A 12,139-nucleotide genomic window follows, 5' to 3' on the forward strand; every position below is an offset into this window, starting at 1 on the left:
TACCATCTGTCACTCTTCATTTGTTACAGTCTTGAGTATATTCCCTATGCTGCACTTTTTATTCCTAATTTATTTTCTAACTGGAAATTTGTACCTCTCATCCCCTTCACCTATTTTCTCCATCCCCCCTTCCCCATTCCCTGTGGCAACCACCATTTTGTTTTCTGTATTTATGCGCCTGTTTCTGGTTTTCTTGGTTTTTGGGTTTATGTTTTTTACAAGTTTTTTTAAAAAAATCATACCGTGGTATAAGCTGAATGAGAAACACATAATAAATAAGTGGAAACTGTATTATGATGCTATGAACTGAAAAAGAAGCTCAGTGTGTCGAGAACTATTTTTTTCACTTGAGAATGTCAATTACAGTGCTTTTTTTTTTTATTGTGGTAAAATACATTTAACATAAAATTTACCACTTTAACCATTTCTAAGCATGCACTTCAGTGGTATTAAGTACATTCCACATTGTTCAATCTTCACAACTATGCGTCTCCAGAACTTTTTGATTTTGCCAAACTGAAGCTAATTTTTGTAAACTATGCATATTCAGCAAATAATAACTCCTCATTTTCCCCATCCCCCGGCTCCCTGGAAACCATCATTCTACTTTTCATCTCTACAAATCTGACATCTCCAGGCACCTCATGTAAGTGAAACTATGCAATATTTGTCTTTTTGTGGCTGGCTTATTTCACTTAGTATAATGTCTTCAACATTCATTCATATCGTGGCATAGAAATTAGAATTTTCTTCTTTTTCAAGGCGGAGTAATATTCCATTACATGTATATATCATATCTTGTTTATCCATTTGCCCACCAGTGGAAACTTGAGTTGCTTCCATGTTTTGGTGTATAGTGAATAATACTGCTATGAACATGAGTTACAGATATCTGTACAAATACCCACTTTTGGTTATTTGGGTATAAACCCAGAAGTGAATTTTTGGATCATGTTAAAGATAAAATTATTCTGGTACTTGTTAGGCCGGTAAGAAAGACTTTATTCAGGATTATTGTGATAAGGGTCAAGACTGTCACAATAGGGGAGAGACATAGGGTTCAATTTGGAACACATCAAGGACAGATAGAGATTTATGGCCATTGAGCAGATTGAGAGGGTCAGTGGATGGAAAAACACATCGAGGGTAGGGGAATTCATGCTAAATTGACTTAGGACTCTTGTTGAAGACTGACCATGGTGACCAGTTACCAACGGAATGGGATGAAGAACTTTAACAGATATCAAGGGTAAAAGATTCTGTCTTACCTGAGTTAGCAGGATTCTTGCTACAAGTGTACTATGCTAAATGAAGACAGGGCTGAGGACAAGGCCCGGTCAAAAAGAAGGTTCTGAGAAGATGTGAAGAACATTTGTGCACTGTTTATGGAAATGAATACTGGTGCAGCTACTTTCAAAAACAGCGTGGAGGTTCTTCAAAAACTAAAAAGAAACCTATCATATGAACCAGTAATTCCACTATGAGGGATTTATTTACCCAAAGAGTATGAAAACACATTATTTGGAATGATATCTGCACCCCTATGTTTCATTGCAGTACTATTTATCGCAAATTGTGGAATCGACCCAAGTGTCCATGGATGGATGACTAGATAAAGAAGATGTGGTATATATCCCAGTGGAATATTATTCATCCACAAAAAGAATGAAATCTTACCATTTGCAACAACATGTTACAAAGCTAGAGGGTGTAACGCTAAGCGAAGTAAGTCAGAGACAAATATCCCATGATTTCACTCAAAGTCGAATTTCATGAGAAGCAAAACAAAGGAACAAAAGAAAAAGGAGACAAACCAGAACACAGAGTCTTAATACAGAGAACAAGCTGACAGTTACCAAGGGGGGGGGGATGGGTGAAACAGGTGCAGGGGATCAAGAGCACAGGTGTCACCGTGAGCGCTGTGTAATGTACAGACTTGTTGAATCACTATATTGCTGAAACGAACATAACATTGTATGTCAACGACACCAGAATTAATGGTTTTAATTTAATAGTGAAAAGAGAGAGAAGGTTCGGAGGAGACTAATTATCGTTTGGTCAAGGAGCGTCTTTCAATCATATGCTCAGTTTCTTTAGGAACTGCTATTCTGTCCTCCACAGCTGCTGGCGCTGTTTCATATTCCCACCAGTGATGCACAGGAAGTTCCAATTTCCCCACAACCTTGACCACACGTGTCATTTCCTGGGATTTTTTGTTCTGCTCTTGTAATAGCAGCCCTAATGGGTGTGAAGTGATACCATATTGTTGCTTTGATTTTCATGTCTCTGACAATTAATGCTGTTGAGGATCTCTCTCGTGCTTTTTGGCCATTTGTGTGTCTTCTTTGGAGAAAGGTCTATCCAAGTCCTTTGTCCATCTTTTTCTCTTGGATTGTTGTTTTTGTTGAGTTGGAGACGTTTTTTAAATATATTCTGGATATTAATTCCTTGTCAGGCATGTGATTTGCAAGTATTTTCTCCCATTAGTGAGTCCCATATAGTTAATTAGCTTCTCCCATACAGTTAATCAAAGTACTAAATTAACCAGAAAGTCACATTTCTAAACTACCTGAGAGATCATTGTATGTTAATATCTGTATTCTGGAGTTTTGAATATCAGATTCTAAAGTTTATCTGATGCGAACAGCTTCATATTGAATATTGCTGTGATGATGAAAACTTACTAGCTGATTGATTTTATTTCTTTGCCATGGTACCGCATGTTAGATATAGGACATATGAGGCTAATAAACAGCATCACAGGCCAATATGTGTGATTGCAATTTATTTGTCAAGTCTGAAATGAGAAATTAAAAAGAAACTCATTAGGGCAGCCTTCATTTTCAACGTGTGCAATTTTTATATGTAATTTCTTACCCTGGTAATATGAAATGTATCAGAATGAAAAATATTCTGCAGTGTTTGAAGGCAACTGCTTGTGCTTTGTGGAAATTGAGACCAAGGAAAAAGTTTATCCCACAGTGTGGGTGCAGAATATCCTACAGACCAAGCGTTGTCTATCTGAGGGCAAAATTAATTGTGCAATTCCTGCACAGAAAATTGGATTTTCTAGGAATGAAGTAGGTGCTGTTAAATTAAAATTTATATTTTATTACATTCTAGTGAAATATAGAAGAAAAAGTTCTTCCTTTCAGGGTGAATCATTATGAGTAAAGAAGTGTAGAAATTTGGTAATACTTGATGTTTTTAAGAAAAGAAAAGTTTCTTGTGTTGTGGGATAAGAACCCTCCTTTCTCCTTTCTATAAGTTATCCGTTTTAAATGGATACATGATAAAATTCAACACATGATTTTATTTCTTTTTTAAAAAGTTATTTATTTATTTTGAGAGAGTGAGAGAGAGAGAGAAAGAGAGAGAGAGGGAGAGAGAGGGAGAGAGAGGGGGAGAGAGATTATGAGTGGGGAAGGGGAAGAGAGATTGGGAGAGAGAGAATCCCAAGCAGGCTCCATGCTGTCAGCACAGAGCCTGATGCGGGGCTCGAACCCAGGAACCGTGAGATCATGAACTGAGCCAATAAGAGTCTGACGCTTAACTGACTGAGCCACCCAGGTGCCCCTCAGCATGTGATTTTCAATACTGCATTTCTTCATGGCAACACTGTGAGAGTAGTCACAGTATTAGTCATAATAGCAATCACAGCTATCATCAGTTAGAAGCTTACTATAAACCAGGCACGTGACACATACTTTTCTAATTACCGTAGCAAACTGTATATGAGAAAAGAAATGTAGGTTCAGGGGCGCCTGGGTGGCTCAGTCGGCTGAGCGTCCGACTTCGGCTCAGGTCATGATCTCACGGTTTGGGAGTTCAAGCCCCGTGTCAGGCTCTGTGCTGACAGCTCGGAGCCTGGAGCCTGCTTTGGATTCTATGACCCCCTCTCTCTGCCCCTCCCCTGCTCATGCTCTGTCTCTCTCTATCTCTCAATAATGAATAAACGTTTAAAAAAATTAAAAAAAAAAAAGAAATGTAGGTTCAGAAAGGACAGGTGAGCTACTCAGCTAGGACCATGCTCTATTCCCTCTTCTCTAGCCTTTGACATTAGAAATCTTTGATTTCTTTTTGATGTCAGCATGTCTCCCACCTGTGCATAACTGGACAACCCCTTGATTACGTTTGCGCGTTCCCCACCAGGCCTTATGCCCTCAAAGTCAAGGGATCCATTTTCCTCCCTGCTGCTGGGAGGTCATGTCAGAGTAGCTAGCTGGTCATGTCAGGGTTCATGCTACGTGTATCAGCCCCATTTTCTGGGAAGCTTTGCAACCCACCAACTTGGTATCTTCGAGTAATGTTGAGGATTGTATCATTAGCAATCAGAATAACGCAAATAGGAGTATAACCGGCAAAAACGAGTAACTAAGTAGAGTAAGTACAGAAATGGACATACAGATTAGAGAGGGTGACGTGTAAAAACATTATTAACAAATCAAAAGTAGATTTTGACATTTTGAAATTAACAGAATGACATACACACGCTGTAAACAAGTTTGATCAATGCAGCAAAGTATGAAGAAGTAAATATTTTCTCCAATTCCTTTAGGAACAGGTAAGAATATGCTTCCAGATACCATGTCTTTGTGAATATGTGTGCGTGCTTGGTTGTGTATGTATAATTTTATAGAGATAATTTCTTCCTAGTGCATGTGGTGTGGTGTCCAGTTTTGTACTAAGCAATATGGCATAAACCTTTTCCATGGTTATAAATATTGAGTTACTACTATACCTTCTAGGGATGCAAAGTAGTCCTCATATGGAATGTTATACTGAAGGAAATTTAGGTGATTTCAGAATTTTCCCTGTCATCATGTTGTGATTAGCATCTTCGTGCACACATTTTAAGTCCTTGGCTGATTATCTCTTTACAACAAGTCCAAAGAAGTTGGCTGTCTGGGTCCAAGGATCGAAGCACGATGTCGCAGTATGCAACCAGAAGCCACTCTGTTAGAAAAGTAGAAATGCGTTATTAGCTGCTTTGACTGCTTTGCCAAACTTTATACTCAAATACTTGTAATAAGTGATATATAAGCCCACTTTTGTATTTTCCTGTGGTACCTTATTGAATCGGTATTGGGTTTTAGTGAACAAAATGAGGCTCTCCTAAGGCTACACGGTCCTTTTTTGCTGATGACACTCGGTTGTCTAACACAGGCACCAACTACAACTGCCTTTGTGAGCCACAGCCATCAACTGGCCTCAGAGGTCCCCGATAGGCATCCAGTGATCTACCAACAGGCTGCAAATACTTGCTCAACTAGGGCATCTCAGACTCTAAGAGGGATTGTTGGCTAATGAAATGATCTGCGGAATCCTTAGCTTCTGATCGCGGACTCCGTCAGATTGAAATACCAGGTTTCGGCACTACTAATATCCCACGTACGTCTCTCTAAGAAGGTGTCATTCCAAGGAGTCTGGACTGGGTATCAAAATAGAAGTGTAGAACTCATATTTTACTGCTTCTTTTTCCTATATCTGGTAGCCCTCAAATGGTTATCATGAAGTTAATTTTTCATCATTTCCTGTGCTGTTTCTTACCAGCAAGGAAACGGTTGGATCGTGGCAGGAGCAAAGAAACTCAGGCAGGCACCATCTGCTCTATTTCATCCACAGATGGTTACCTTTAGTGTATCCACCAAATTCCATTGCATTTATCAAAATGGGTAGCAAGTCAATTTTATTCTATATTATATGCGCACCTAGAAAAGAGATTTAAGCTACTTTTCTGAGAAAGTGCCAATGTAGGTGGCCTATATTTGAGACTTCTTGGATACCTCATACTCACTGTCAAGAACACTGCTTGTATGTATGTAGGAGGGTATTTATGTGCATGGTGGCAGTGGGGTGGGCTTGGGTGCACGAAGGTGTGATCACATAGAGGGACAACGTTAAAAAGTAATGTAAGTCTTCTGTATCGATACAGACATTTGTGCCTGTAGGATTGTGGCTTTTATGATTGTAATTTTGATAAGACAAAAAAGAAGCCTTAAATAAAGTCTCTAGTTGTTTAAGGAAGTTTTTAAATGTCACTTTCTCTAGAAAATATCTTCCTATTTTAAACTTTGAATGCGAGATGCGTAATCCTCCTGGGATGGTAGGAGTCCAGACCTGCCCAGCAGAGCTGACTTTAGGAAACAGTTTATAAAAATGCTAAATATCCCTACATGGCCAGGACTGACCAAAAGATGATATGCTATTTGTCACAAATTCCCATGTAGTGGTTTTCGATTGGCTTCCCTGGAAAGATTCTGAATGGAAATTTCTACATAGAAGTCTTGTTGAGGAGAACTGCCAGAAGATACATTTGCAAGGAAGGGAGGAAAAACAGATTCGGGCAGAAGACGAACTTGAATCATAATGTATGTGCAGCTGAACCAACGTCTCAGTGGATCCTCCTGGGAGTCATTCAGTAGGAATGAGACTTTGCAGCTGTCCTGAGCGAGTCAAAGCAGTAGGGTGTCTGTTTCTCGACATCAGTCAGTCGCTAGCTGCAGCCTCCTGGAAGAGAGGGAAGCCCAGAGTTAGGGGATTTCCTGAAACCAAGGGCGAAATCGTCTGGAGAGCTATCATCCGCAGAAATTCCCCAGTGACTGCTGAGATGTGTGTGTTGACCCCGAAGAGCAGATCTGGGTGATACGTAGCTACTGCAACAATCAAGAAAGAGAAAAGAGAGCAAGCCAGAGCAGGTCTCATAGAATCAAGTGAGCCCTGAAGATTAAAGTGGCATTTTTCAGGTCCACAATGTGGAGCTTAAGGACATACCAGGCCAAGGAAATGGTAAAAACTGGAAAGACAGGGGTAAACCTTTGGATGTGTGAAGAATTCTCTCATTCACACCACACACAGGTGTTGAGCCTCTCCTGTCTTCTAGACAAAATCCAAACAGACAAAGAGAAAGCAGATATAACACGAAACATAAGGGAGTAAAGAGCAAAAGATGACACTGGAAAGACAGATGAAGTCACAGGTGGTATTGAAGGGCACGCACTCTGCAGGTCGACTGGAAGTTAAGGAAATAATACGATCACACTCATCTATCTGGAAGCTGATTGGACCATTGGAGCGGGACCTGGTTGGGGAGAGACTGGAGACAAGACCACTCCTCGTGAGTGAATTATACTCCCAGCCTGCTCTCCTTTTTTACAGCTGGATATCCCAGCTGATATCCAGCCTGCTCTCCTTGTTTACAGCTAAGCCTTCTTTTCTGCACAGTGAAATTATGGAGAGCCAAATATTTACCGTCTCAGCTTCTCTTATAGTAATGAGACTTAAGCAGATGTCTGCTTGTGGTTTCTGGGAAACTCGCTGTTTCTTAAATGTTAGAATTGTACAGGTGTGGCTGACATGGTGGTTCTCCTTGTCGTTTTGAATATGGATGTGATGGCTACAGCTGCAGTAGCCTTATAGCAACCAAAAGAAAAAGACCATAGTGGTAGAGATATCACCCCAACTCTCATGGAGTTGTGGAACCAGTGGAAGCAGCCACTTACCTTTAGGCAACTTGTTATATCAGAAATATAAATCCTCTTTATTTAAGCCATTCTAAAGTTCCTGTTGTTCGTACTGGCTGCTAACTGCGGTCTTGGCTAATATAGAAAGCTGTCATAATAGTTGACAAGGATTGGGGCACCTGGGTGGCTCAATCGGTTGAGCATCCGACTTTGGCTCAGGTCATGACCTCACAGTTCCTGAGTTCGAGCCCTGCATCGGGCTCCATGTTGACAACTCGGAGCCTGGAGCCTGCTTCAGATGCTGTGTCTCCCTCTCTCGCTGCTCCTCCCCTGGCTCGTGCTCTCTCTCTCTCTCTCTCTCTGTCTCTCAAAAATAAATAAACATTAAAAAAGAGTTGACAAAAGATTAAAAGGGACCAGATCTAGTTAATGGCAATTGGGAATAAAGATGCCAGGACAGTGAGAAATATATAGGTGGCCAAATTTGTAAGGCCAGGCCACTAGTTGTGGGGTATGAGAGATTAAAGATTTAGGAATCATTTGGAGGTTCTGGCTTAGGAAGCCAGGTTCTAGGCTTACCTTCCACCATTTTATATCTCACTTCATTTCTTAACCATGCCAAGTTTTGTTAAATATCTCTACTTTTTCAAATGTTTTTCTCTGCTTAGCATCTCTTCCCATTTATGCTTTAAATTTATGTCAAATATCACCATTTCCATGAAGCGCCCCCTCCTTGTAATCCCTAAGGGTATAACATTCCTTTTCTGTGAATAGAAGCTACTGTTTTCTGAATGATGACTGCGTCCCAAGTATTAAGTGTTTTGCAGCTATTAAATACTTTTTATTCTTTTGACAAACCTCTAAGGGAAGTACTGTTTTAAGTCCTCATTTTACTGATAAGGGCTACTGAGGTAGAGAGAGATTTTTTAAGTGTTCACATTTATGAACCCATGAGATAACAGAGCTTGTATTTGAACCCCAGAAATACGGATTCAGAGACTCTGCTAAGCTGCTTCTCATAGGGAACATAATAAAAATAAATAGAATCTGAATGGCCTGATTACAATTCTTTGATCGTGGGGCAACGGTAATGATTGTGGTATCGCATCTGCGGTGGGTTGACTAGTGGCCTTCACAGAGATACGTCCATACCCTAGAACTGTGAATGTGACGCCATTTGGAAAAATGATCTTTGTAAATGTCATTAAGGATCTCAAGTTGAGATCACTCTGGTTATTCACCTGAGCCCTAAATCCAATGACAAGTGTCCTTGTAAGAGACACACAGAGGAGAAACTGAGAAAAACAGGGCCATGCAAAGACGGAGGCAGAGATTGGAGTGATGCAGCTATAAACCAAGGAGTACCTGGAGCCACCAGAAGCTGGACGAGGCAAAGTGAAATTCCCTCTTACAGCATTTAGGAGGAGCCAAGTCCTACTAACACATTGATTTCAGTGGCCTCCAGACTATAAGTTAATAAATTTCCGTTGCTGTAAACCATCACATGTGTGGAAATTTGTGACAGCATTCCCAGGAAACTAACACACAACCCATGGCCATTTAGGGCAAGGGTGGATCTGATATCCTACAGCCTAATCCTACTCCTAGAGGAGTAGCCCTAGTATCCTAAGTGGTTTCCTCTTGCATTAGGAAGTCATATCGGTAAAGGTTGGTGTTGTCGGCAGTAGAAGCGTCAGATTTCAGCTGTAGATTTCTCCAGGATAAGGTGGTATAATCAGAGGTAGGGGCACAAACGCTAGAGCGATACTAGTTGGGTTCAAATCTCTTTTCCCACCACTTGCACGCTGTTACCTTGAGCAAAGTTTGTAGCTTCTCTGTGCCTCAGCATTCATCATCTGCCAAACAGAGAAAAAATAGCAGTTCTGTCTGATCTTGGTTATAAGAAATAACTGAAATAATACAAAAAGATCTTTAAAATATCTATTTTTTTGTAAGCTCACAATGAACATTAACTGCCACAATTATTGCTTTGGGATGGATTTTCCTCTCAACTAATGGAAATATAAGGTGATTCTCATTATCTTCTCCTAACAAACCTTTCAATTAACACATTGTCAAGCAACTATTTTCAGTTGTCTATAATATGGGTACTTGCACAAGGAATTTGATACGACTACATAATATCTATACATTAATCCATTGTGGAGTTAATTATATTAGAGAAGATGATACTTCACAGAGAAACATTAGGAGCAAAAAATATTTTGCTTTGTTTTTTCAGTAGCTAAGTATGAGATGATTAAAATCCAATTAATACAGCTTCTGCAAGAAGGTCAGAAAATTCGTATGGTTTGTTAGCCCTTGTCCAGTTATGTAGTATATGACTTTTAGAGTTTAGATATTTAGAAATCTCTAATATTTTGTGAATGCCAATATGTAACTCAGAGCCTGAAGGATACTCTTGAGGGAATATGTCAGGTTTAGCATTCAATTTGGGGGCTTGCTTTCTTCCCTATGTGAGAAAGTACTGGCTACCAATGATCATTCTTGGACTTTTTTGTTAAAAGCTGACCTTGAGGGTCAGCTGAGGTGGCTCAGTTGGTTGAGCGTCTGACTTCGCCTCAGGTTGTGATCTCATGATTTGTGATATCGAGCCCCACGTCGAGCTTTGTGCTGACAACTCAGAGCTTGGAGCCTGCTTCGGATTCTGTGTCTCCCTCTCTCTTTCTGCCTCTCCCCCACTCACACACACACACTCTCTCTCTCTCTCTCTTTCTCAAAAATAAATAAATACTAAAAAACTGACCTCAAAAATAAGTGACCTTGAAACTTCTAATATTTACTTAGCCCCAAATTGCAAAGCTTAAAAAAAAAAACAAAACTCTATTATGTATTAAGTTGCAGACATCTTGGCAGAAAGATGTCCCTAAACCACAGATTGTTTACCTTGTCACAAGTAGAAAAAGCAGCCTTTAGGTAGAAAAACTGGTCTTTATCCAGGTTCAGGAAAAATGCCTTAACACAGGAATATTTTCTCCAACCAAAGTTACGAATATCCTACTCATAAATTAACCATTCTCGTTGTGGAAATACAAATCTGTCTGGTTGGTAAAGACTTCCAAGAGCCTTCCCAACCCACCTGAGAAAGAGAACCTACATTTCCTGGATTTTTTATCTCCTTCATCTTCCCACCCTCACGATGGCACATTCTCCTGATTTCCAGAACCTCACAGCAAAGCAACGCTTCTGTTCCCTCCTCTTTCTTCCTCCCTGCCCCTTGCCTTTCTGCTACAAGTCTTTCAACCTACCCTGCTCGTCATCAGCACTTTAAAAATGATTATTAGTCTTTCCATTCTCCCTGTCCTGCCCTGCTTTTTTCCAAGATTAATTTCTATCCTACCCTCTTACCGGAACCCATTGTTCCAGATGTGGCCCCTCTCCCATCACTCACTGAACTTTCCAGGCTTCCGAGGCCCAAGTCTGCCTGCAGAGGCCTTCCCATCCCTCCCTCCCTCCAGCTCTCAAACGCCCTAATCCAGCTCTGGACCCCTCTCCACACAGGTCCACCCCTCACTCTCTCTTCCTGGAATGTTCTCCCCCAGCCTTTCCCGAGGCCTGGTGTTGCTGCTGTGACCAGAGTGTTCCTGTTTCCTAGGATACACCGGGTTTTCCTCAAAACCTTCTCTGTCTTTTGATTCCTCTGCCAGATTCCTCACACTGATGGGCAAGATTTCTGGGCATAGGTGAGCCTTCGAAACTACACTGTAATTTGGCTGAATGGATTTGTTGATCTCCTTAGCGGGTTGTTTTCCCCTAAAAGAGGTCCTCAACCTAAAATGTCTTTTAGTCATCTTGAAGAGCTTTTTGGAATGCATCCACCCCAAGATGCATGGGACGTGGACATTGCTAGGGTTTAACAGCTCCTGAGGGAGGGCTCTTCTCTAAGGAGGTAGAGTTCACCTTGAACATTTGATGGTGCAGTAGCCCAGCTTTCGGAGGCTTCACATCCCCTATCCTTGTCCCTAGTTCACCCCAAAACAATAGGAACAGAATGTGCCTTCAGAGCTTTCCAAGAAAGTTGCAGGGAAAGTTGGCAATGTGTCTGGGCTTGGTAAACTGCTAAAGAGGACTTGATAAAAGAAACTAGAAGGGCCCAAGCTGAAAAAGAATTCAGGGTGATCACGGAACAGTTACTTACATTTTTCAATGAACTGTTAACTGCCCTGGAAACCGGCAACATAACATTGCTGGGCAGTTAACCCCGTGCATCACACCTGAACTTCTGCTCCCTCTTCCCTTCTAGCTTTGATTGCTGAAGGTTGGAGCTGGCCTTGGAAGCCTTCCAGTCCAAAGGAACCATTTTACAGATGAGAAAACTGAGGGCAAGAGAGATCATAATTTAACATGAGATTCACAGATCCATAAGGGAAGAAAGAGTGAATAAACAGTCATCTTTCTGAGGGTCCAACGTTCTTCCAGGCACACCCACTTCTCACCATTTAGGAGTCTGCTTTGGAAATGCTGCTGAAAATTGTCAAGGTAAGAAATTGCATTCGTAAAAAAACCAAGTGCTAGAGGTAATCAGTGATTCACTGTTAAACTAAAAAAAAAATGGGGAATAAATGGGAAAAGTGACTCTACCTCTCCAAGCCTCTATGTAGCAGGATGATACATTACCTCCCAGAGGTACGAATTGGAAAAGACAGTGCGCATTT

The sequence above is a fragment of the Panthera tigris genome, chromosome D4, assembly GCF_018350195.1.
Source record: "Panthera tigris isolate Pti1 chromosome D4, P.tigris_Pti1_mat1.1, whole genome shotgun sequence".
NCBI lineage: Eukaryota > Metazoa > Chordata > Mammalia > Carnivora > Felidae > Panthera > Panthera tigris.